General features: G+C 39.7%; 1 long non-coding RNA gene across 1 annotated transcript; it reads left to right on the forward strand.

Annotated features, from left to right (window-relative positions):
- The first annotated feature begins 885 nt into the window (after positions 1–885).
- LOC134310402 (uncharacterized) lies at positions 886–23,421 on the forward strand. Its single transcript, XR_010011300.1, has 3 exons — positions 886–1,000; positions 1,465–1,797; positions 23,350–23,421. It is a non-coding gene; the product is annotated as an uncharacterized LOC134310402 (long non-coding RNA).
- Positions 23,422–24,248: the final 827 nt, after the last annotated feature.

A 24,248-nucleotide genomic window follows, 5' to 3' on the forward strand; every position in this document is an offset into this window, starting at 1 on the left:
AATTTTCTATATTCCTATTACGTTGATGATTTTGTAATTGCATAATGCTTTTTCAGTCAGACAAGCTCAAGGAAGTGCATTAAGAACACTTCTGAAATGTTTTCTCTAAAACTTTGCAAAGCGTCATATAATTCATTTTCAGCGTCACTCGAGCTCATAGAAGCGCTTTGAGCACAGTTCTGTAGTATCATTGTTTTTGAAGATATTTATTTTTTCGTTTATAGTGACAAATCAACATGCATATTCACCATCAGACAAGTTTAGAGAATAGTTTTAAGCACAGTTTTGGAGTCGTTTAGTGTTTTTTACAATCATAATATTTTGTTGATAATGACATTCAACAATTCATTTAAAGCATAAGACGAGATTAAAAAAGCCCATTGAGCACACTTCTGTAGTTTTAGTGTTTTAAAACATTTTGAAATTTGTGTATACAGTGACATGGGAAAATGCATTTCAGTACCAGACAAGCTTATAGAATTTAGTTCTTAGTGTTTCACTGGTTTTGAACATTCCTTTTATTTTGATGATAGTGACATTAAAAGGAGCATTTTCAGCGTCAGACAAACCGATTGGCACAGTGCTGGAGTGTTTATGTACATTTCTTATACTTTGTTGATAGTGACATTGAATAGCATCAGCCAAGCCCAAATACGTTTCCGGACAAAACACAGTTCCGGAGTGGTTTCAGTGTTTTTGTATAATTTTATTACTTTGTTTATGTAGCAGGTGTAATGCATCTCTAATTATTGCGGGGCGGAACAGGCAATGAGGTAGCTGCCCTAATGATTTGGGGAAGGCATTTAGGCGGGCGCCTTTGGGGTCCATGGAGTGTTTGTACCGGCTGGCTGCTAAGCTAAGGGAGCTAGGAGCAGCGTGCTCGAGAAGACGGCACATTTTGTGAGCCACGCGGCACGGCGTTGGGGTGTGTGTTTACGGACGAGTCCAGGGGGACGGTTGCATCCGCCGGTTGCCGACCAGGAACACGGAGGACTGGAAGGTGGCAGTATATTGAGTGCTAGTTGCTGTTCTCTCTCTGGTTTTTTTCTTTTTCCTTTTTTTCTTTGCTGCTCCAACAAAATAGTTTTTAACATTAAAATATCTAACTATAGTGGGTCTTGGTCAGGACTACATTTGTGGGGGAACTAAATAATTAACTTGTGTGCTGTGGTCACAGAGTGATTAATATTGTTGTGTAACGCTTGCAGTGATTTGGAAGTGCCAAACCGATTTTAGTCCTTTGATTTGCTCTTATACACGTGTGTTAAGCTGAGCGCTTTGGGGTTAGTCCCCCAACTTTGTTAATGCCTGACCAACCCGTAGATAATTACGTTTTAGCTATCTCTTTTAAAGGAATAAACTGACAGTGACGTGTAAAATCTTAAACTGTAATAAAGGAAATATTGTATGTACTTTCAATCTGTGTCTGTGCATTCATTAAGTCAGAGCTCCCCTTTGCTCTAGGTCTAAACCAAGGGGTGGCGTTGTCGGGTTTGTATCGTGATATAGAGGTGCGACCGCCACATTTTGGCGTTGTCGGCAGGATCGACCGTTCCTAGTTCATTGTTACTGTCAGTTTGTTTGAATGGTAAGGTCTATTGGACAGTTGGAGCAGTTTTAGCGTTTGTGTTTTTTTTTATTATTATTTTTTTTCTGAGGAGAGAACAGCAGCTGGCATTCTAGAGAGGATACCTCACCCGGAAAGGCTACCGATGGAGGAGGAGCTGCAGAGGCTACGGGAGCGAGTAGGACGTCTTCAAAGCGAAAACGAAAGACTGTCTGCGAGTAGCTCTAGAGGTACTGGGGAAAATGTTGAAAGTGGTGCTCAGCCTGCACGTCGGGAACAGGCGTTCTACTTGCCCCGCGAGAGAAAATGCCCCAAATTTTCGGGTTCAGCAGTAGGTGGTGCCCGCTCTGTAGAGGAATGGGCAGATGAGGTACAGAGTTGTATCAGGTCGAGGCATATGTCGGACTCGGATAGAGCTCTGTTCCTTTATGACCATCTAGAGGGGGAAGCCCGCAATGAAATCAAATATAGGTCTTCTGATGTTAAAGAAAATCCTGTTGAGATGATAAGGGTGTTAAAGGAAGTGTATAGGTGTACTAAATCTTATGTGTACTGGCAGCAATGGTTTTTTGATCGAAAGCAGCGGGAGGGGGAATCTTTATTTGAGTTCTCTCATGTATTAATGGAACTAATAGATCGGATAAAACAATGTAAAAGTAATTCCCTGGGTGACCCAGAGGTAGTTTTAAGGGACCAGTTTTGTGAAAACGTCCGGGATCCTGCTTTACGGAGGGAACTTAAGAGGTTCATTCGTACTAATGACAAAGCGTCTCTTTTAGACGTGCGAAGTGAAGCTATTCGGTGGGTGGAGGAGGGACACTCTGGTCGTGACCGGGGACAGCGTACCTTGTCACGCAGTAGCGAGCCTCCCTTTTCTTCTTTGTGTGAGGCCACCATCGCTCAACCCTCTGAACTGGCTGAATTGAAGAGTATGGTGTTGAAGCAACAAGCCCAATTAGATACGCTAGTTGGACGTTTGAGCCCCCACGCTGGTGACCGAAGGCCGGCCGTCTCATCTAGGGGTGGTCGCTTTAGACGCACTGCTGATGGGCAACCCATTTGTTTAAGGTGTGACAAACCAGGGCATATAGCTCGGTATTGTCAGTTTGGTCCCTCTTCAGGCGGCGATAGCCTACTCGCTCATGTAACCCATGAGTCCCCTAGTCATCCGGAAAACTAGAGGTCCCCAGTGTGCAGAGCCACACACTGGGAATGGAGGTTTTTGGCTCAGTTCATTCCTATGATCAGTTGATTGGAAAGTGTCCGGTTTTGCGTGTATCCATGGGAGGGGTGTGTGCCCCTTGTCTGGTGGACACAGGGTCGATGGTTACCACTATTACGGAGTGGTTCTTTTCTCAACATTTTTCACATTTGTTAGCGAAAGATTGTAAATGGTTAAGACTTAAGGCAGCAAATGGGTCAGAAATTCCTTACATAGGCTACATTGAGTTGGACGTAGAGGTCCTTGGGCAGTGTGTTCCGGGGCGAGGGGTATTAATTGTTAGAGACCCTGAAAATGCCACGTTGCATGACACTTGAGTGTTTTTATTTGCAAGTTTGGGCTTGTCAGGAAATGTAACTGTTATCGTTACATGAAGGGAAATGTTATATTGACGTTAGCATGGTGTGCTACCTCAATCCATTGGTTTTAATGACAAGATGCTATATGCTAAAGCCAATGGAATCGGGTTATAAAAATAACCATATAAACACATGGTTTTTACTTCGCGGATTTTCACCTTTCGCGGAGGGTTCTGGAACGCAACCCCCGCGATCGAGGAGGGATTACTGTAGTGACAAATCAAAATGCATATTCACCATCAGACAAGTTTAGAGAATTGTGAGAATTGAGAAGCACAGTTCTGGAGTCGTTTAGTGCTTTTTACAATCATAATACTTTGTTGATAATGACATTCAACAATGCATTTAAAGCATCAGACGAGATTAAAAAAGCCTTTTGAGCACACTTCTGTAGTATTAGTGTTTTGAAACATTTTGAAATGTTCGTATATAGTGACATGTCAAAATGCATTTCAGTGCAAGACTAGATCATAGAATTTAGTTCTTATTGTTTCACTGGTTTTGAACATTCCTTTTATTTTGATGATAGTGACATTTTGATGATAGTGACTCCAGATAGTTCTGGAGAGGTTAATAGTTTTTGTACATTCCAATGACTTTACTGAAATGATTTTTACAATGCTTTTTTCATCATCAGATAAGCTCAGAAAAGCCATTTGAGCATGGTTCTGGGGTGTTTTACTGTTTCTGAACATTCTGAGTTTTTCGTTCATAGGGACATATCAAAATGCATTTCAGTATCAGACAAGCTCAAAGACGTGCTTGAAAACAAAGTTTTGGAGTTAGTGTGTTATCTACATGCCTAAAACTTATTTAAACGTGACTACACAAAAAGCTCAAAGAATCTTGTTTAGCCCAGTTTTGTAGTGTTTCAGTCTTTTTTTCCATTCCTATTACGTTGATGATATTGTATATGAATGCATTTCAGTATCAGTCAAGCTCATAGAATTTAGTTCTTAGTGTTTCACTGGTTTTGAACATTCCTTTTACTTTGATGATAGTGACATTTAAAGGAGCATTTTCAGCGTCAGACAAACCGATTGGCATAGTGCTGGAGTGTTTCAGTGTTTATGTACATTTCTTATACTTTGTTGATAGTGACATTGAATAGCGTCAGCCAAGTCCAAATACGTATGTTTAGCACAGTTCTGTAGTGGTTTAGTGTTTTTGTATAATTGTATTACTTAGTTCATTGTAACATTACAGTGCATTTTCAGAAATCAGAAAACCTCAAACAAGCGTTTTATGCACAGTTCTGGTGAGTTTAATAGTTTTTGTACATTCAAATGCCATTAATAAAAATTACATTTACAATGTTTTTTTCATCATTCATCAGACAAACTCAGAAAAGCATCAAACAAGCTCTAAAAAGCGTTTAATGCACAGTTCTGTCATGGTTTAGTGTTTTTTATTACTTTTTTCATTGAAATATTACAACATGCATTTTCAGAATCAGACAACCTAAAAAAACGTTTTATGGACAGTTCTGGAGAGGTTAATAGTTTTTGTACATTCCAATGACTTTACTGATAATGACATTTACAATGCTTTTTTCATCATCACACAAACTCAGAAACGCCATTTGAGCATGGTTCTGGGGTGTTTTACTGTTTTTGAAAATTGTGAGTTTTTCCTTCATAGGGACATATCAAAATGCATTTCAGTATCAGACAAGCTCAAAGAAGTGCTTGAAAACAAAATTTTGGAGTTAGTGTTTGTTCTACATGCCTAATACTTTGTTAAAAGTGACTTCACAAAATCTAGTTTCAACGTGAGAAAAGCTCAACGAATCTCGTTTTGGCTAGTTCTGTAGTGTTTCAGCCTTTTTTTACATTCCTATTTGTTGATGATATTGTATTTGAATGCATATCATTCAATGCATTCAATTACAAGCTCATATAATTCAGTTCATATAATACTTGTCTGTATTGTCATATAATTCAGTTCTTAGTGTATCACTTTGAACATTCCTTTTACTTTCATGATAGTGACATTAAAATGAGCATTTTCAACGTCAGATTGTATTGTTTTTGTATATTTTTATAACTTTGTTCATTAAAACATTACAACATGCATTTTCAGAAACAGACAACCTCAAAAAAGCGTTTCATGCACTATTCTGGAGAGGTTAATAGTTTTTGTACATTCCAATGACTTTACTGATAATGACATTTACAATGCTTTTTTCATCATCAGACAAACTCAGAAAAGCAATTTCAGCATGGTTCTAGTGCGTTTCACTGTTTTTGAACATTCTGAGTTTTTCGTTCATAGAGACATATCAAAATACATTTCAGTATCAGACAAGCTCAAAGAAGTGCTTGAAAACAAAGTTTTGGAATTAGGGTTTTTTTCTACATGCCTAATACTTTGTTAAAAGTGACTTTACAAAATCTATTTTCAACGTCAGAAAAGCTCAACGAATCTCGTTTAGCCCAGTTCTGTAGTGTTTCAGTCTTTTTATACATTCCTATTACGTTGATGATTTTGTAATGCCTTTTCAGTCAGACAAGCACAAGGAAGCATTAAGAACATTAAGCATTAAGAACACTTCTGTGTGAAGTGTTTTTTCTTAAACTACGCTAAATGTCATATAATTCATTTTCAGCCTCAGTCTAGCTCACAGAAGCGCTTTGAGCACAGTTCTGTAGTGTGTCATTGTTTTTGAAGACATTTATTTTTTCGTTTATAGTGACAAATCAAAATGCATATTCAGCATCAGACAACTTTAGAGAATAGTTTTAAGCACCGTATTGGAGTCATTTAGTGTTTTTACAATCATAATACTTTGTTGATAATTACATTTAACAATGCATTTAAAGCATCAGACGTGATTAAAAGAGCTCGCGTTTCATGCAGAGGTTAATGGTTTTTGTACATTCCAATGCCATTATTAAAAATGACATTTACAATGCTTGTTTCATCATTAGACAAACTCAGAAAACCATCAGACAAGCTTTAACAAGCTTGTATTGCACAGTTCATTTTTAGTGTTTTTGTATTTTTTATTACTTTGTTCATTGAAACATCACAACATGCATTTTCAGAATCAGACAACCTCAAAAAAGCGTTTCATGCACAGTTCTGGAGAGTTTAATTGTTTTTGTACATTCCAATGACTTTAATGATAATGACATTTACAATAATTTTTTCATCATCAGACAAACTCATAAAACCATCGGACAAGCTATTAAAAGCGTGTACTGCACATTTCTGTAGTGGTTTAGTGTCTTTTCGTATATTTTTACTACTTTGTTTCAGTGTTTTAGTGTTTTTTTCCATTGCTATTACGTTGATGATATTGTAATTGAATGCATTTCAGTATCAGACAAGCTCATTGAATTTACCTTTAAGAAGCGTGTACTGCACAGTTCTGTTTTGGTGTTTTTTTAAATTTTGTTACTCTTTTTTTCATTGAAACATTACAACATGAATTTACAGAATCAGACCTCAAAAAATCGTTTCATGCACAGTTCTGGAGAGGTTAATAGTTTTTTGTACATTCCAATGACTTTACTGATAATGACATTTACAATGCTTTTTTCATCATCAGACAAGCTCAGAAGAGCCATTAGTTCTGTGGTGTTTTACTGTTTTTGAACATTGTGAGTTTTTCATTCACAGGGAAATATCAAAATGCATTTCAGTATCAGACAAGCTCAAAGAAGTGCTTGAAAACAAAGTTTTGGAGTTAGTGTTTTTTCTACTAGCCTAATACTTTGTTAAAAGTGACTTCACAAAATCTAGTTTCAACTTCAGAAAAGCTCAACGAATCTCGTTTAGCCCATTTCTGTAGTCTTTTAGTCATTTTTTAAATTCCTATTAAGTTGATGATATTGTAATTGAATAATGCCTTTTCAGTCAGACAACTTCTGAAGTGTTTTTTCTAAAACTTTGTTAAATGTCATATAAAAGAGTTTTTGTTGTTGGCCTAGAGTTGTGCTGTGCATTTTTTTATTTTTTACGCTCTGGCAATGTTTAAATACTCACGGTCTGAACTTAAACACATCGACTTAAACACAAGGTCCACGTTACATCCACCGTTTAAAAAGAGCATTCTCGTTTAGTTATGGCTATGATGGCTCTGATGCGCGGTTCTCGACTACATGGACATATAATCGTGCTCGCCGGTGTGACACTAAAGCCATCCGTGGAGTAAATCATGGCCATCTTCGTCCACTTTCAAAACTGGTTGAAACTTCCCTCCCAAGCTGTCGCTACTTTAACCTCGCCCATCTTAACGCGCGATCCATAACCAATAAAGCCTTGTTAATCAATGACCCCATCATCCAGAAAAAAGTAAAGTGGATATGTTTTTTCTTTCTGAAACCTGGCAACAACCTGGTGACTATTTAAATTTAAACATGTTGACACCCCCAGGCTACAGTTATCTCTCAAAACCCCGACTGAAAGGGAGAGGAGGTGGTCTGGCTGTGGCTTCTGGTTTGACAGTTAAAGAACTTTCACTATTCAATACCACAACCTTTGAATATATTGCTTTAAAGGTTGTCTCCTCCTCACCTTTACTACTTCTGTTAGTTTATCGCCCTCCCAAACCTGCTGCAAATTTCTTGTCTGAACTTAATGATTTTCTTACAATCATCTCATCTCTTTGCTCTGTCATAATTGTGCTTGATGACTTTAATATCCATGTTGATACTAAATGCTCTTTTACATCTGAGTTCATTTCAGCTTTAGAGTGTTTTAACCTGTTGCAGCATGTTGACTTTCCAACTCATACTCATGGTCATACTCTTGATTTACTCTGTTCTACTGGTTTGAATGATATCTCTGTCTCTGGTTCAGTTTCTGGTATTTCTGACCATAAGCTCATTGAATGTAGTTTTCATACTTCTACTCCTTCCCCCTGTGGAAAAATCCCTGTTGTCTATCGTGATATTAGGTCTGTCAATCTTTATCTGTTTGCTGCTTCTCTTCAGTCTGTCTGACTTACATAACCCTGTCTGACTTACATAACCTATCATCCCCTGAGAGTATGGTTTCTCTTTATAATGAATCTCTGGACTACTTAATGATTTTGCCCCTTTTAAGAACAGACTTCTCCCTACCACTCGCTCTTGTCCGTGTTTTACCCCTGAACTAAGGGTGCTGAAGGCCATTGGTCGGCGCCTTGAGCGCCTGTATAAAAAAAACTGACCTAACTGTCCACTCTCTACAGTACAGTAAACACACCCACAAATATAGGGATGCCCTTAATACTGCCCGCTCTAACTACTACTCCTCCATCATTAATAATGCTAAGTCTAGGCCAAAAACTCTCTTCCGAACTGTTAACAAACTTCTCCATCCTGCTGTATCAGCGTGCCCCCATTCAGCTGAGCAATGTCAGGACTTTCTACATTTTTTTGTAAAGAAAATTAATCAGATCTATAGTCTCTTTCCTTCTACTTCTCAGTCATTCGTCTTTACTGACTCTCCTTTTACTCCTTTTACTTTGGACACAAAGCTAACTTGTTTCACACCTGCTGACACTTTCTCTGTCTCTGAACTCATCACTAAGTCTAATGCTTCCTCCTGTCAGCTTGACCCTGCTCCCACCCCTCTACTTAAGGCCTGTTCATCTGTAATTAACATCTCAATTGTTACAGTGATAAATTCATGTCTCTCTTCTGGTTGTGCCCTTAAAACTGCTGCAGTTACTCCTATACTTAAGAAACCTGAATTGGACCCGACTTCACTTTCTAATTACAGACCCATCTCACACCTTCCATTCTTAGCTAAAGTAATGGAAAGAGTGGTTGCTTCCCAACTCCAGACATTTCTGAGTGATAATGCTCTCTATGAGCCATTTCAGTCGGGTTTCCGTACTCACCACAGTACTGAAACAGCTCTTCTGCGAGTAGTTAATGATCTTCTCCAGTCTGCTGATAGTGGTTCTCTCAATATTCTCCTTCTCCTCGACTTAAGTGCAGCTTTTGATACTGTTAACAGTTCTCATTTCTCGCTTTCTCTCTAACACTGACACAGCTTTACAGTGGTTCAGGTCGTATCTTGCAGCAGTTCATCACATTAGGTTCACAGAAGTCCTCCACTTTTACTGTTACATGTAGCATCCCGCAGGGCTCAGTTCTTGGACCCCTACTTTTCTTAATTTACATTTTACCCCTTGGCCAGATCATTTGTACCCATGGCCTAAATTTTAATTCTTATGCTGACGATATTCAGTTATATCTCAGTACACATACATCCTCAGTTTCCCCTCCCAGCCGGCTTAGAACTGAATTAACTAACTGTATTTCTGATTTAAAGCTCTGGATGCACAATAACTTTCTTATGCTAAATACGGACAAAACGGAAAAAAGTCTTACTGGTTGGCCCTAAACATCTATTGACAGTCATCCAATTTTTCAGCTAGTATTGATGGCCTGCTCGTTAAGCCTGCACCTGTTGTTAGGAATCTTGGTGTTTTATTCGACTCATCACTTAATTTTGATCTGCATATCAAGTTCCTCACTAAGACAGGATACTTTCATTTATGTAACATTGCTCATCTTCGACCGTTCCTGACCGATAAAGAAGACCTTTTTGTTGATCTCCCTGTAAAATCTATACAAAAGCCCTAAACATCTATTGTCAAAGTACATTCAGAACTCTGCGGCTAGAGTTCTTACCCACACTAAGCGTTCAGCTCACATCACCCCCATTCTTTTTTAGTTACATTGGCTGCCAGTCTCGTCCCGGATAAAGTTTAAAATTTTACTACTTACTTTCAAAGCCTTGCATAACCTTGCTCCACCCTACCTCAGAGAACTGCTGACCTCTTACACTCCCTCTCGCTCTCTTGGGTCTTCTTGTTATAATTTACTTGTTGTCCCATGCACCAGACTCTCCACTTTGGGAGGGAGGTCCTTTTTTCACTTCCTCAATCTCTTCGGAACTGCTCTTCCTTTTCCTCTTTCTCTTTAATGCATATTTTTCTTCCTCCTCCACTACTTTTTTTTGATATTGCCTTGTAAAGCGTCCTTGGGTCTGTGAAAGGCGCTATAAAAATGTAACTTATTATTATTATTATTATTATTATTAATTTTCAGCGTCAGTCTAGCTCATAGAAGCACTTTGAGCACAGTTCTGTAGTGTATCATTGTTTTTGAAGATATTTATTTTTTGTTTATAGTGACAAATCAACATGCATATTCAGCATCAGACAAGTTTAGAGAATAGTTTTAAGCACAGTTTTGGAGTCGTTTAGTGTTTTTTACAATCATAAAACTTTGTTGATAATGACATTCAACAATGCATTTAAAGCATCAGACGTGATTAAAAAAGTCATTTGAGCACAGTTCTGTAGTGTTTCAGTGTTTTGAAACATTTAGTGACATGTCAAAATGCATTTCAGTATCAGACAAGCTCATAGAATTTAGTTCTTAGTGTTTCACTGGTTTTGAACATTCCTTTTACTTTGATGATAGTGACATTAAAAGGAGCATCTCGGCGTCAGATCGGTAGGTTGTGTTTATGTACATTTCTTATACTTTGTTGATAGTGACATTGAATAGCGTCAGCCAAGCCAAGCACATTTCCGGAGTGGTTTCAGTGTTTTTGTATAATTTTATTACTTTGTTCATCAGGCACGTGCACAGATAGACCCCTAGTGGTGCTCAAGCACCTGCCCTTTTGCCCTGGATGATAAAAGTGCCCTTTTTGCTGGAGCCCAATTTTTTTCTACATTCATCAATATTTAAAAATAAAAATTACCCTCTCTGTCATCAATTCCCCCCAAAAGTGTTTAACTGTTTTACAAATTAGACAAGTTCACTAGTTTTGCTTCATTTAAAATCTTACCCATTTTGATGTGAAAGCCTGAAGAAAAAAAAAGCATGAGCACAAATATTTTGCAGGAGAATGTCAAGTAGCTCCCACAGTAAAGTGTTGAAAATAGATACAAACATACAATATTTTATAATTACAGCATCCTGGCCAGAACACTGTGCAGGAAAAGTCACTAAACTCCTTTTAGTCAAGGAGTTATTTTCATGCAAACATTTATACTTACATTTACATTTTTAGCAGACACTTTTATCCAAAGCGACTTACACAATGAGCGGAGCACGATGAGCAATTGAGAGTTAAGGGCCTTGCTCAGGGACCCAACAGTGGCAACTTGGTGGTGGTGGGACTTGAACCGGCAACCTTCTGTTTACTAGTCTAGTACCTTAAACACTGAGCTATCACTGGCCACTTCAACAGTTGAGGTTTACAAATGAGGAATAATTTTGCTAGGTAATTAACATTACAAACTAATATATGTAGAGGCTAAATATAATGCTCTATGATATAGAACAGCATACAAAAAAATTATGAATAAATAGGAAAATGTTATTTAGCTGTTTATTTTATTTTATTGGCATAGTAACATTAAATACCCAAAGTGGGTTCAGCTATTTTTGATGATTATTTAATATATTGTTTGGTTATTAAAAAGTGTGCACAATATGGCCTTGTTTTTGCCTGTTTTTCATTTATTTATGCAATTTGATAATTTTAGTTATTTGATTAGATGTGTACTGATTGTGAAAATAAATATATAAGTTAAATATCCTACTGTTTTTTTTTTAATTTTATTAATAATTTTGGCGATAGGTGCCCTTTTTTTTGGCTTGAGCACCTGTCCCCAACAATGTCTGTGCACGTGCCTGTTGTTCATTGTAACATTACAACGTGCATTTTCAGAATTAGACAACCTCAATAAAATGTTTTATGCACAGTTCTGGAGAGTTTAATTCTTTTTGTACATTCCAATGCCATTATTAAAAATGACATTTACAATGCTTTTTTCATCATCAGACAAACTAAAAAAAAAAAAGAATCAGACAAGCTCTAAAAAGCGTTTAATGCACAATTCTGTAATGATTTTGTGTATATTGTTACTGGTTTAATGTATATTTTTTTACTTTGTTCATTAAAAACATTACAATGTGCATTTTCAGAATTAGACAACCTCAATAAAACGTTTTATGCACAGTTCTGGAGAGTTTAATTCTTTTTGTACATTCCAATGCCATTATTAAAAATGACATTTACAATGCTTTTTTCATCATCAGACAAACTAAAAAAAAAAAGAATCAGACAAGCTCTAAAAAGCGTTTAATGCACAATTCTGTAATGATTTTGTGTATATTGTTAGTGGTTTAATGTATATTTTTTTACTTTGTTCATTAAAAACAACAAAGTTTTTAATTTTTGTTGCACGTTTTTACAACGTGCATTTTCAGAATTAGACAACCTCAATAAAACGTTTTATGCACAGTTCTGGAGAGTTTAATTATTTTTGTACATTCCAATGCCATTATTAAAAATGACATTTACAATGCTTTTTTCATCATCAGACAAACTAAAAAAAAAAAGAATCAGACAAGCTCTAAAAAGCGTTTAATGCACAATTCTGTAATGATTTTGTGTATATTGTTAGTGGTTTAATGTATATTTTTTTACTTTGTTCATTAAAAACATTACAACATGGTAATGGTGGACGCTGGCGCATTTGGCTGCCGCTACCGTTACCGTATTTTATCGTATTTTATTGTATTTTTATCGTTTTTCGTTTTCATCTTTTTACACATTTTGTGGCTCTATTTCTTTTTATGTTACTTTTGATACTTTCATTTGTTCTTTGATACTTTTGTTCTTTCTACTGTACATCGCGTCTGCGGCTGGTGGCGAACGGTGGATGAGTTTTCCTGGGATCGGCACAATGTTGAACTATTCCGTTGACCAGCTGATGAAGTTCAACAATTGCACTACTCCATCGTGTATTCTAGTCATCAAACAGCTTGGACTCCTTCGCCGGCCTCGTTATATTCACAGGGGCTCCCGGAGAAAGCTTGTTTATTTTCGTAACGGTAACGCTATTCCATCCTTCTGGTCAGCCGTGCGCACTGCCGCTCCGCAAACACATCTTCAGAGCACTGCTGCCTTGCACAATAGTAGCGGTTTAGTCTCAATGACAACGCTGTCCACGGAGTGGGATGGGAAACGCGGAGTGGACTTTGCACCTGATCTTGTCCGCGACTACTCATTAGATTTCAAACCTGTTCATCTCAGGTGTGTTCAGCCTGACAAATCGGCGCTCAGCTGGCCTGTCCGGGTACGCCCACTTCGCCGTAGAAGAGAGGGAGCGGTACTCGCAAACCTACGAGAATTCGTCCCGGAACCGAGCTCGGCCGCTGTATACACCCCGATGAAATTGGCACTGGCCAATGTGAGATCGCTCACGAACAAAACTTTTATCCTGAAAGATTTCTTCTTAAATCATCAGTTAGATTTTATATTTTTAACTGAAACATGGCTCAGTGTTGACGAATTTAGCCCTCTACTGGAACTGTGCCCTCCGGACTGTTCCTTTTTAAGCTGTCCAAGAGCCACTGGTAGAGGAGGGGGTGTGGCTGTGGTTTTTAATAACCGATTTAAATGTGAAGCTCTTTCAGTCGAACATTTTACTAGTTTTAAAGTGCAGCTTATACAACTGGATTGTAGTAATCCTCTGATTTGTGCTCTTATATATAGAGCACCTAAAGTGGTTGGTAATTTTATCAATGAATTTTCTAACTTCTTGGCTTGGATTATACCTACTGCAGACAGACTTTTAATTCTGGGGGATTTTAATATTCATGTCTGTTGCCCAAACAAACCTATGGTCAGTGAATTTATGCACCTAATAGAATCTTTTAACCTTGTACAGTCAATCAGTGGTCCCACTCATAGTCTCGGTCATACTCTTGATCTTGTTTTATCTTATGGTTTTCCTATTAATAATACTGTAATCGAGGATGTTGGGTTTTCTGATCATAAATCAGTATTTTTTAATATCACATTGCCAATGCAAGCCACCAGCACCAGAGCTACAAGCTGTCGTTATCGGCCTATAAACTCTGCTACAGCAAGCATTTTTTCAGAATCTTTTCTTAAGATGTCCCCTCTAGAGTGCAATGTGCCTCCTTTATCTAATTCAACTGCTGATGAATTGGTCACCATGTTTAACTCCACCTGCTCATCAATCCATGACTCTGTGGCTCCCTTCACAACCAGGCGGGCTAAGGGTAAACCCAATCAGCCATGGGTAAATGATAATATCCACATCCTTAGAAAAGAGTGTCGGAAAGCAGAGCGGAAATGGAAGAAAGACAGGCTTCAGATATCTTTTGAGATTTTAAAGAGCTGCCTGTTTGCTTTTCAAGAAGCTACTAGGCTGGCTAGAGAAAGCTATTTTTCAAATATTATATCTAGGCACAGTAACAAACCCAGAGTTTTATTCACTACTATTAACTCTGTTCTAAATCCACCAATTTGTTACCCTGTCGAGTCCTCTAAAATTTGTGAGGATTTTTTGCAGTTTTTCATGGGGAAAATTGAGACAATCAAATTAAATATAACACCCTCTAATAATGACCCCCATCCAAATTTGGGGTGTTCGGATAGCTTCTATCTTTTTGAGCCCATCTCTCTTTATGCATTGAAAGATGTGGTTTTTTGCACAACGTCTCCTGGTGATATTATCCCCACTTCCCTCCTTATGGAAACATTTAATACAATTGGTCCTACTCTGTTGACTATAATAAATGCCTGTCTATCTTCTGGTACTGTTCCTGTGTGTTTTAAGCATGCTGCTGTGCAGCCCTTACTTAAAAAACATAATCTTAATATCTCTATACTTAATAATTATCGACCAATCTCAAAACTACCCTTCCTTTCTAAAGTATTGGAGAAAGTGGTGCTTTCACAGCTGTGGGCTCATTTGACAAAAAATGACATCTTTGAAATTTTTCAGTCTGGTTTTAAACCTTTTCATAGTACAGAATCAGCCCTCCTAAAGGTGACTAATGACCTGCTGCTTGCTGCAGATGCAGGAAAGTGTGCTATTTTAGTCTTATTAGACCTTACCGCCGCTTTTGATACTGTTGACCACAATTTGCTCATTCAACGTCTTGAGCATGTGGTTGGCCTTAGGGGGGCAGCACTGAGTTGGTTTAAGTCTTATCTTTGCAATAGGACCTTCTCAGTACATGTCGGTAATTTCTTTTCTTCTGTTTCTACCATTGGCTGTGGGGTTCCTCAAGGATCTATCCTGGGGCCGGTACTGTTTGCTTTATATATGCTTCCTTTGGGGAAAATCATCAGGAAGTATGGTATTCAATTTCATTGTTATGCCGACGATACCCAGCTGTACCTCCCCCTGCGTCCAACCGATTTGTGCTCTTTTAAACGCCTGAAGGAATGTTTGAAAGAGATTAAGTGTTGGTTAGCAAATAGTTTTCCTCAACTGAATGAGGATAAAACAGAAGTTATTCTCTTTGGCTCTCCCAAATATACAGATCCTTTAATAGAAAACATTGGGGAACTGTCAGACTATGTGAAATCACAGGTAAAGAATCTTGGGGTAATATTTGATTCTGACCTGAAATTCGATAAACAAATAAACTCTGTTGTTAGAAGCAGCTTTTTTCACCTTAGATCAATTGCTAAGATCAAATCAATTTTGTCACCACAAGACCTGGAAAAGGTAATTCATGCACTTATTTCATGTCGCCTAGACTACTGTAACAGTTTGTATATGGGTATAAGTAAGTCTTCATTAGCTCGGTTACAGCTAGTCCAAAATGCAGCAGCACGTCTGCTCACAGGTACAAAGAAGTTTGACCACATTACCCCGGTCCTGGCATCTCTCCATTGGCTTCCTGTAAGCTACAGGATCCAATTTAAAGTTCTTCTGTTTGTTTTTAAGTCCTTATATGGATTGGCACCATCTTACATAAGAGACTTGCTCCATTTCTATTGTTCTCCTAGATCTCTTAGGTCATCCGATCAATTGCTCTTGGCTGTGCCACGGTCACGGTCAAAGCTCAAAGGTGATCGAGCCTTTGCAGTTGCTGCTCCGAGGTTGTGGAACAGTCTACCTTTGGACATCAGGGCCGCTTCCTCCTTTTCTGTTTTTAAATCTAGACTAAAAACGCACTTCTACCATCTAGCGTTTCCTGGATGAGTGTCATGGTCTACGTTTCTGTTGTTCTACTGTTTTATACTTTGTGTTTTATATGTGTGTTTTATGTTTCAACATGTACAGCACTTTGGTTGTAAATGTGCTTTATAAATAAATTACTTACTTACTTACAACGTGCATTTTCAGAATTAGACAACCTCAATAAAACATTTTATGCACAGTTCTGGATAGTTTAATTCTTTTTGTACATTCCAATGCCATTATTAAAAATGACATTTACAATGCTTTTTTCATCATCAGACAAACTAAAAAAAAAAAAGAATCAGACAAGCTCTAAAAAGCGTTTAATGCACAATTCTGTAATGATTTTGTGTATATTGTTAGTGGTTTAATGTATATTGTTTTACTTTGTTCATTAAAAACATTACAACATGCATTTTCAGAATCAGACAACCTCAAAAAAGCGTTTAATGCACAGTTCTGGAGAGGTTAATAGTTTTTGTACATTCCAATGTGTGGTATTGACTTATGAATGAAAAAGACTACACCGAAGTCTCAAAGAACAGTTTACTGAGAAGGCAAACAAATATCAATAAACACAGTCTCGTCTACAACATCACATCATACACTATGCAGCAGCCATCATCTCTTATTCACTTTTTCTTTTTTCCTACACATATCACAGTTACTCCACTACAACAGTGCCATCTATCGGTACACTGAAGCAATTATATGAATAATGAACACAACATCTCCCCTCTCTGTAAAAGATTACACTCCCATATAAAATAAGAGCTTATAGTACAGAACAGATCACAAAAGTAAATTCCTTCAGTAGTAATATCATCTCTTAAGGTGCCATTAGCATAAAACAAGAGGAATAGAGTAACTTCACATAAGGCACATCAACAAGTAAACAGTGTATATGAATGAGGAATTAAATTTACTCCCAAGCTAAACCACAATTTCTGTAGAACATTAACAACAATGTTTTGAACCATGTTAACCATTTTTTGACTGCAATAATCAAGTTATTTTTAAATTAATTTATACCCTTATAGTGTAACATAGTCCTTAAGCCAATTGGGTTTGTATTTAACACGTGGTTGTTTGTGAGCTGTGCGATGATCAGTATGACCATTCTGTGATCTTGAAGCATCACAGTCTTGTCCAACCACACAAGGAAAGGAAGCTAGGCAAGACGCATTCCAAGTCTTCCCATCACTCAGTAATAAAGAGTTTGGGCCAACTGTCTTTTTCACAGTTGCTAGGGAAGTGAATCTCGGATGTGCTTTAGGGACGTGGTAAGGCTTCTTTATCCTTACCCTCTCCCCTGGTCGAAAAGAAGGAATGTGAGCACCACGTTTGGCATCAGTATAATGCTTCATTTTGTATTGTTGTCTCTGAACTGCATAACGGGCAGAAACGTCCAAAGAAGACATGGCGGATGGCAGGGGAAGGATGTCCAGTTTAGTACGCATCTTTCTGCCATACAGGAGCTCATGTGGTGAGATTGTAGTTGTATCATGTGGTGTTGCACGATACACTTGAAGCCAATTCATAACAGTTTCTTTCCACGGCTGTGACTGTTGGATTGCAGTTTGGATGCAACTTCTGAGGGCACGATGGAACCTCTCAATAGCACCATTAGCAGCTGGGTAGTAGACAGACGTTTTGCTATGCCATATGCCTCGGTCATGCAGGAATGAAGAAAAAACTGCCGATGTGAATTGTGGTCCATTATCTGTAACAACGTTCTCTGGGTTGCCATGACGACTGAAAACAGAAGTCAGGAAGTCTATAACATCCCCAGTGGTGGCAGTTCGTGAAAAGGCAAGTTCAGGCCACTTGGAGTAATAGTCTATCAATGTAATTGCATACCTGCAGGCAGGGACAGCTGTTTCGAATGGTCCAGACCAAGTTTCTTCCATGGCCCATCAGGCAATGGGACAGGTTGCAAAGGAGCAGGACGAGTGCATGCTGTTTTATCATTAAACTGGCAGACTGTACATGAAGCTATACAGGACTGTACTTGTGTGTCAATTTTTGGCCACCAGTAGAGATCTCGTAGGCGTTGTTTTGTGCGGACAATCCCTTGGTGACTCTCATGTGCTAGTGTAATCAGTTTGTGCCGCAGGGAGAGTGGAGCAATGAGTCTCGAGCCTCTGAGGATGTAGTGGTCCTTGACTGAGAGCTCATCTCTTATTTTGTAGTATGGAGACAATGATTCACTCACCGACTTAATGGAGGGAGGCCATCCACTTTCCATTTGTGAGCGTAGGGTTGCCAGTTCAGGACAAGAGGAGCAGGCAGAATCAAAATCAGTCACTGGCAGGGAGCTCAGTGCAGCAGAGATCTATGCCACCAACTCAGGTTCTGCATCTAGAGTGGAATCAGGAGGCACAGGCAATGGAAGGCGTGAGAGGCAATCAGCGGTGTAGTTCTGGGAACCGGGTCGGTAGATGACATCGTAGTCGAAACAGAGCAGGCGTGCAGACCATCGAGCAACACGCATTCCAGCTCGACCAATACCTTTTGTGCTGAGCAGTGTTGTTAGTGCCTGGTGGTCTGTACGAAGAGTGAAACGACGTCCCCAGAGGTATGTTCTCCATTTTTCTGCAGCCCACATGCAGGCGAGAGCTTCTTTTTCAACAATAGAATATTTCCGTTCTGTTGCAGTCAGTGTGCGAGAAGCAAAAGCTACGGGCTTCTCAGTGCCATCAAGCTGTACTTGTGCAAAGACAGCACCAAGTCCATAATCACTAGCATCTGTAGATATGACAGAGCGTAGAGAAGGGTTGAATAAGGCAAGTGCAGGACTGGCCACAAGGAGTTGCTTAATTTCCTCAAAGCTGGTCTGTGCTGCGGGAGTCCATGTGAAGGTATTCTTGTCACTGGCACATGCACGCATAGGAGCCACAACTGTTGCAAAGTTAGGCAGAAACTATGAGTACCAAGAGACAAGGCCTAGGAAAGATCGTAGAGCAACAATGTCAGAAGGAGAAGGAGCTTTTAGGACAGCATCAATATGCTCTTGGTCAGGCAGGATGCCATCTGTAGTGATGATATGACCTAAGAAGCGTAAAGAGGGTTTTCTGAAGTGACATTTATTGTCATTGAGCACCAGTCCCGCTTCTTTCAGCTTTTGGAGGACACTTCTGAGATTTTTGTCATGTTCAACAGGAGTGCTACCATATACAGGGGTTGGACAAAATAACTGAAACACCTGGTTTTAGACCACAATAATTTATTAGTATGGTGTAGGGCCTCCTTTTGAGGCCAATACAGCGTCAATTCGTCTTGGAAATGACATATGTGCAAGTCCTGCACAGTGGTCAGAGGGATTTTAAGCCATTCTTCTTGCAGGATAGTGGCCAGGTCACTACGTGATGCTGGTGGAGGAAAACGTTTCCTGACTCGCTTCTCCAAAACACCCCAAAGTGGCTCAATAATATTTAGATCTGGTGACTGTGCAGGCCATGGGAGATGTTCAACTTCACTTTCATGTTCATCAAATCAATCTTTCACCAGTCTTGCTGTGTGTATTGGTGCATTGTCATCCTGATACACGGCACCGCCATTGGATGCACATGGTTCTCCAGAATGGTTCGGTAGTCCTTGGCAGTGACGCGCCCATCTAGCACAAGTATTGGGCCAAGGGAATGCCATGATATGGCAGCCCAAACCATCACTGATCCACCCCCATGCTTCACTCTGGGCATGCAACAGTCTGGGTGGTACGCTTCTTTGGGGCTTCTCCACACCGTAACTCTCCCGGATGTGGGGAAAACAGTAAAGGTGGACTCATCAGAGAACAATACATGTTTCACATTGTCCACAGCCAAAGATTTGCGCTCCTTGCACCATTGAAACCGACGTTTGGCATTGGCACGAGTGACCAAAGGTTTGGCTATAGCAGCCCGGCCGTGTATATTGACCCTGTGGAGCTCCCGACGGACAGTTCTGGTGGAAACAGGAGAGTTGAGGTGCACATTTAATTCTGCCGTGATTTGGGCAGCCGTGGTTTTATGTTTTTTGGATACAATCCGGGTTAGCACCCGAACATCCCTTTCAGACAGCTTCCTCTTGAGTCCACAGTTAATCCTGTTGGATGTGGTTTGTCCTTCTTGGTGGTATGCTGACATTACCCTGGATACCGTGGCTCTTGATACATCACAAAGACTTCCTGTCTTGGTCACAGATGCGCCAGCAAGACGTGCACTAACAATTTGTCCTCTTTTGAACTCTGGTATGTCACCCATAATGTTGTGTGCATTGCAATATTTTGAGCAAAACTGTGCTCTTACCCTGTTAATTGAACCTTCACACTCTGCTCTTACTGGTGCAATGTGCAATTAATGAAGATTGGCCACCAGACTGGTCCAATTTAGCCATGAAACCTCCCACACTAAAATGACAGGTGTTTCAGTTATTTTGTCCAACCCCTGTATAATTAGGTCATCCAAATAATTTTGGACACCAGGGAGTCCTGTAAGAATGTCAGCCATCATTTTTTGAAAGGCTGAAGGAGCAGAAGCAAGGCCATAGGGAACTCTACAGAATCTAAAAAGACCATCATGTGTAATAAATGCTGTGGTCTTTGCTGTCTTCATGGAGGGGCAGCTGGTAGTATGCATTAGCCAGGTCGACTGTAGAAAACATCTTAGCACCCTGTAAACTTGCAAATAATTCTTCGATATGAGGCAAGGGGTAGGAACCTGTGACTACAGCTTTGTTTGGTTCACGAAGATCTGCACACATACGTATTCCTCCAGTTTTCCGTCCTGTGACTACGATAGGCGAATGACGCCAGCTTTCAGCAAGCGGTCCAATTCTGCTGAGAGGGAAGCCCTCACGGCAAATGGTAGGCGTCGTAGTTTCTGACGTACAGGTTTCACAGTAGGGTCAACTTTTACCTTATGTACAAAGTTGCGTGCGCAACCAATGTCAGGAGCAGCGGGAATGCAGGAAGCAGGAGTAGCGTCGGTAGTCAACACAGGAGCAGGTGGAGCAGTGGAAGGAGAAGCAGGTGGAGGAAGGACTGTATTGCCTTTGATGCAAATATTTAATGATTCCAGTAGATCTCTTCCTAGGAGAGGGGTGCCCTTCTTTACTACAAAAAATGTAACTGTGGCAGTTGAAACACCTCTACTAGCTTGGACTTGCAGACAGCCAAGTACTGGAATTATTTTTCCTGTGTAAGTCACTAAACGATTAACAGGTGGAAGCAGTGGTGAACTATTAAAGTACTGAGCATATATGTGATGTGGCAAAATAGACACTGCAGAGCCAGTATCCACTACTAAGTCATGTTCAGAGGGAAGGGAAGCAGGTACATTTTACACTTAAGTGTCTCTGGTGCATGGTAAGGGTCTTTTAAGTATAGCACAGTCAGTTAAGGTAGCTGTATCTCACCCACATCAGTGGTCTTAGATGAGCGACAAACACAAGCAAAATGTCCAACTTTATGACAAGTCTTACAGGTTACCTTGGCAGCAGGACACTGAGGGAAGTTGGCCAGATGTTTGTCAGAGCCACACCTGAAACAGGTACGAGAGGAGGAAGCAGAAGCTTTGGAGGATTTATCCCCACGGGTGTACCGTTTGTACTTCTTTTTAGAGTCCTGTGGACGGGGCTGAACAGCCTGTACTGAGATCCTACCATCTGTTGAAATTGCTTTGGCTTGTTGAACAGCAGATTCTACTTGTATTGCAAATGTAACTGCTTTGTCCAGTGTCAGATCTGGTTCAAGCAAAAGTCTCTCTCTGATGCTTGGGTTAGCCACGTGCTCAACTAGCTGGTCACGGATCATTTCATCTGTTTTATCATCAAATCCACAGTTTGAAGCAAGGTCACGCAGTGCAGCCATATACTGTGCAATAGTCTCATGAGATGCTTGACTTCGTTTTCTGAAAGTGTGCCTTTCCACAACAACATTAATTTTGGGTGTAAATTGTTTCTTTAATGCAGCAACAGCAGAGGAAAAGGTGTCACCTGTATCTGGCAATGTGTAGAAAATTCGTTGACCTTCGGCCCCGAGGCAATGAAGTAGCGTCGCTTTCTTGCGAACATCAGGCCACGCATTTCCGGTTGCATTAATCGCCACCAAATAGTTGTTGAAAATCCGCATCCACGTATCGAAAGGCATCTGTGGGTCTCCCGGGCAAGGCAAAAACAGGAGAGGCGGAGGCACGTTTGCCGACATGCTGACTCAGTAAAAAAATATGTAGGTCCACTCGTCGCCAAAATGTGGTATTGACTTATGAATGAAAAAGGCTACACCGAAGTCTCAAAGAACAGTTTACTGAGAAGGCAAACAAATATCAATAAACACAGTCTCGTCTACAACATCACATCATACACTATGCAGCAGCCATCATCTCTTATTCACTTTTTCTTTTTTCCTACACATATCACAGTTACTCCACTACAACAGTGCCATCTATCGGTACACTGAAGCAATTATATGAATAATGAACACAACACAATAGCTGCGTCCGGAATCGCATACTTACTGAGTACGTACCAGATTGGAGGAAGTATGCACTACTCGGCCGGTAAAGATGTACGTACTTTCAGTACGTAAGTACGCAGTATGCACACAATACCCGTACGTACTACGTCCGCCATCTTACCAATGTCAAGTGATGACGTGAGGACGTGATGACGTAATATCACCATAGTTACAGACCGCATGCTCATTTCAAGCGCCACTCGCTAATATTTTGGGTATTAACCGATAAATCGAGTTTTGGGTGACAAATGATCAACTAGCCAAGTTCTCAAGTCTAACAAAATTTATTTAGAAAAGGTTTGGTTCTCCTCAGGCCTCTGTACTTCTGCTTTCAGAGAATAATCAATGCAAGTCAGAGAGATACAGACCCCGAGCGCAGGGTTCAACGTGCTTTTATAATTTTGCCCACACCTTCTGAGTTCTTTGTTCTCATGGTCTGTTCAAACCAGTCCTAATTAATTCTTTCAGATGTTGCTTTCTCAGCGCCATTGACCTTGTCCGAGGCACCGAACCGGCCTTATCGGTATAAGGTATTTAGGGAGTTCTTCTATGGAGCTGTGTGCTACCAATTATCTGTTCACTCCCTACCTGTAGCTATTCACACCGACCTTGCACCAACTTAATTGGAACTCACTGTTTTACTTTGCTACATCCTTCACTTTGCTAATTGGTGGGGTGTCCAATTTTAATTATTCTAACAGTATTTATCTTGTCTTTTTGCGCCACTTACAGATTAATCCATAGTCATGTATCCCGACTCCACACTGAGACGGCAGAGAGCAGTAAATCGCAGAAGAGAACTAAGAAAATTATAGATTTTTTACCTCAGAAATAATGTAAGTACTACTAACCTTTTTAGCAACAGTAACATTACCATGATTAGTTACCATGATTAGACTAATACAATAAAAAAACATGACAAAATGATAGATCTGACACATGAACTTCTACCGCAGCACCATCGAGAGCGTCCTATCCAACTGTATGACTGTGTGGTACTCCAGCTGCACAGCCTCAGAGAGGAAGGACCTACATCGGGTGGTCAGAGCGGCGGAACGTATAATCGGGACCGAACTCCCCAACTTGGACAGTGTTTACAACAGCCGTTTACAGAACAAGGCCGACAGCATCAGTAAGGATGCAACACACCCTGGGAACTATCTGTTCTCCCTGCTACCATCTGGGAGGCGGTACAGAGCTATTCGTGCACACACGAACAGACTGAGAAACAGCTTTTTTCCAAGAGCTGTGGCCTCCATCACCCCTCCCAACACCTCATAGACTGTGAACTTGAACATTGCGTATTTGCACATCTTCATACAACCATTCTCTCACTCAACATAAATCATTTCTGAAACTGAACTGGTATCTCCACACAGCACAGTCACTTTACATATTCACCCATATTTTATTTTATTATTTATCTTGAAATCCATACTTTAGATTGTACTGGTTATTGTGTAAATATCCATATGCTTATGTAAATATGTTTGCCTCTTTTTAAATAACCATATGCTTATGTAAATACTTTGCTTCTTCTTTTTATCTTTCGGAGAGTGTCTAACTAAATTTCGTTGTATGCAAGTATAATGACAATAAAGGTTCTTCTTCTTAATAATTATGGTAGAATA

This window comes from Trichomycterus rosablanca, chromosome 3 (assembly GCF_030014385.1).
Source record: "Trichomycterus rosablanca isolate fTriRos1 chromosome 3, fTriRos1.hap1, whole genome shotgun sequence".
NCBI lineage: Eukaryota > Metazoa > Chordata > Actinopteri > Siluriformes > Trichomycteridae > Trichomycterus > Trichomycterus rosablanca.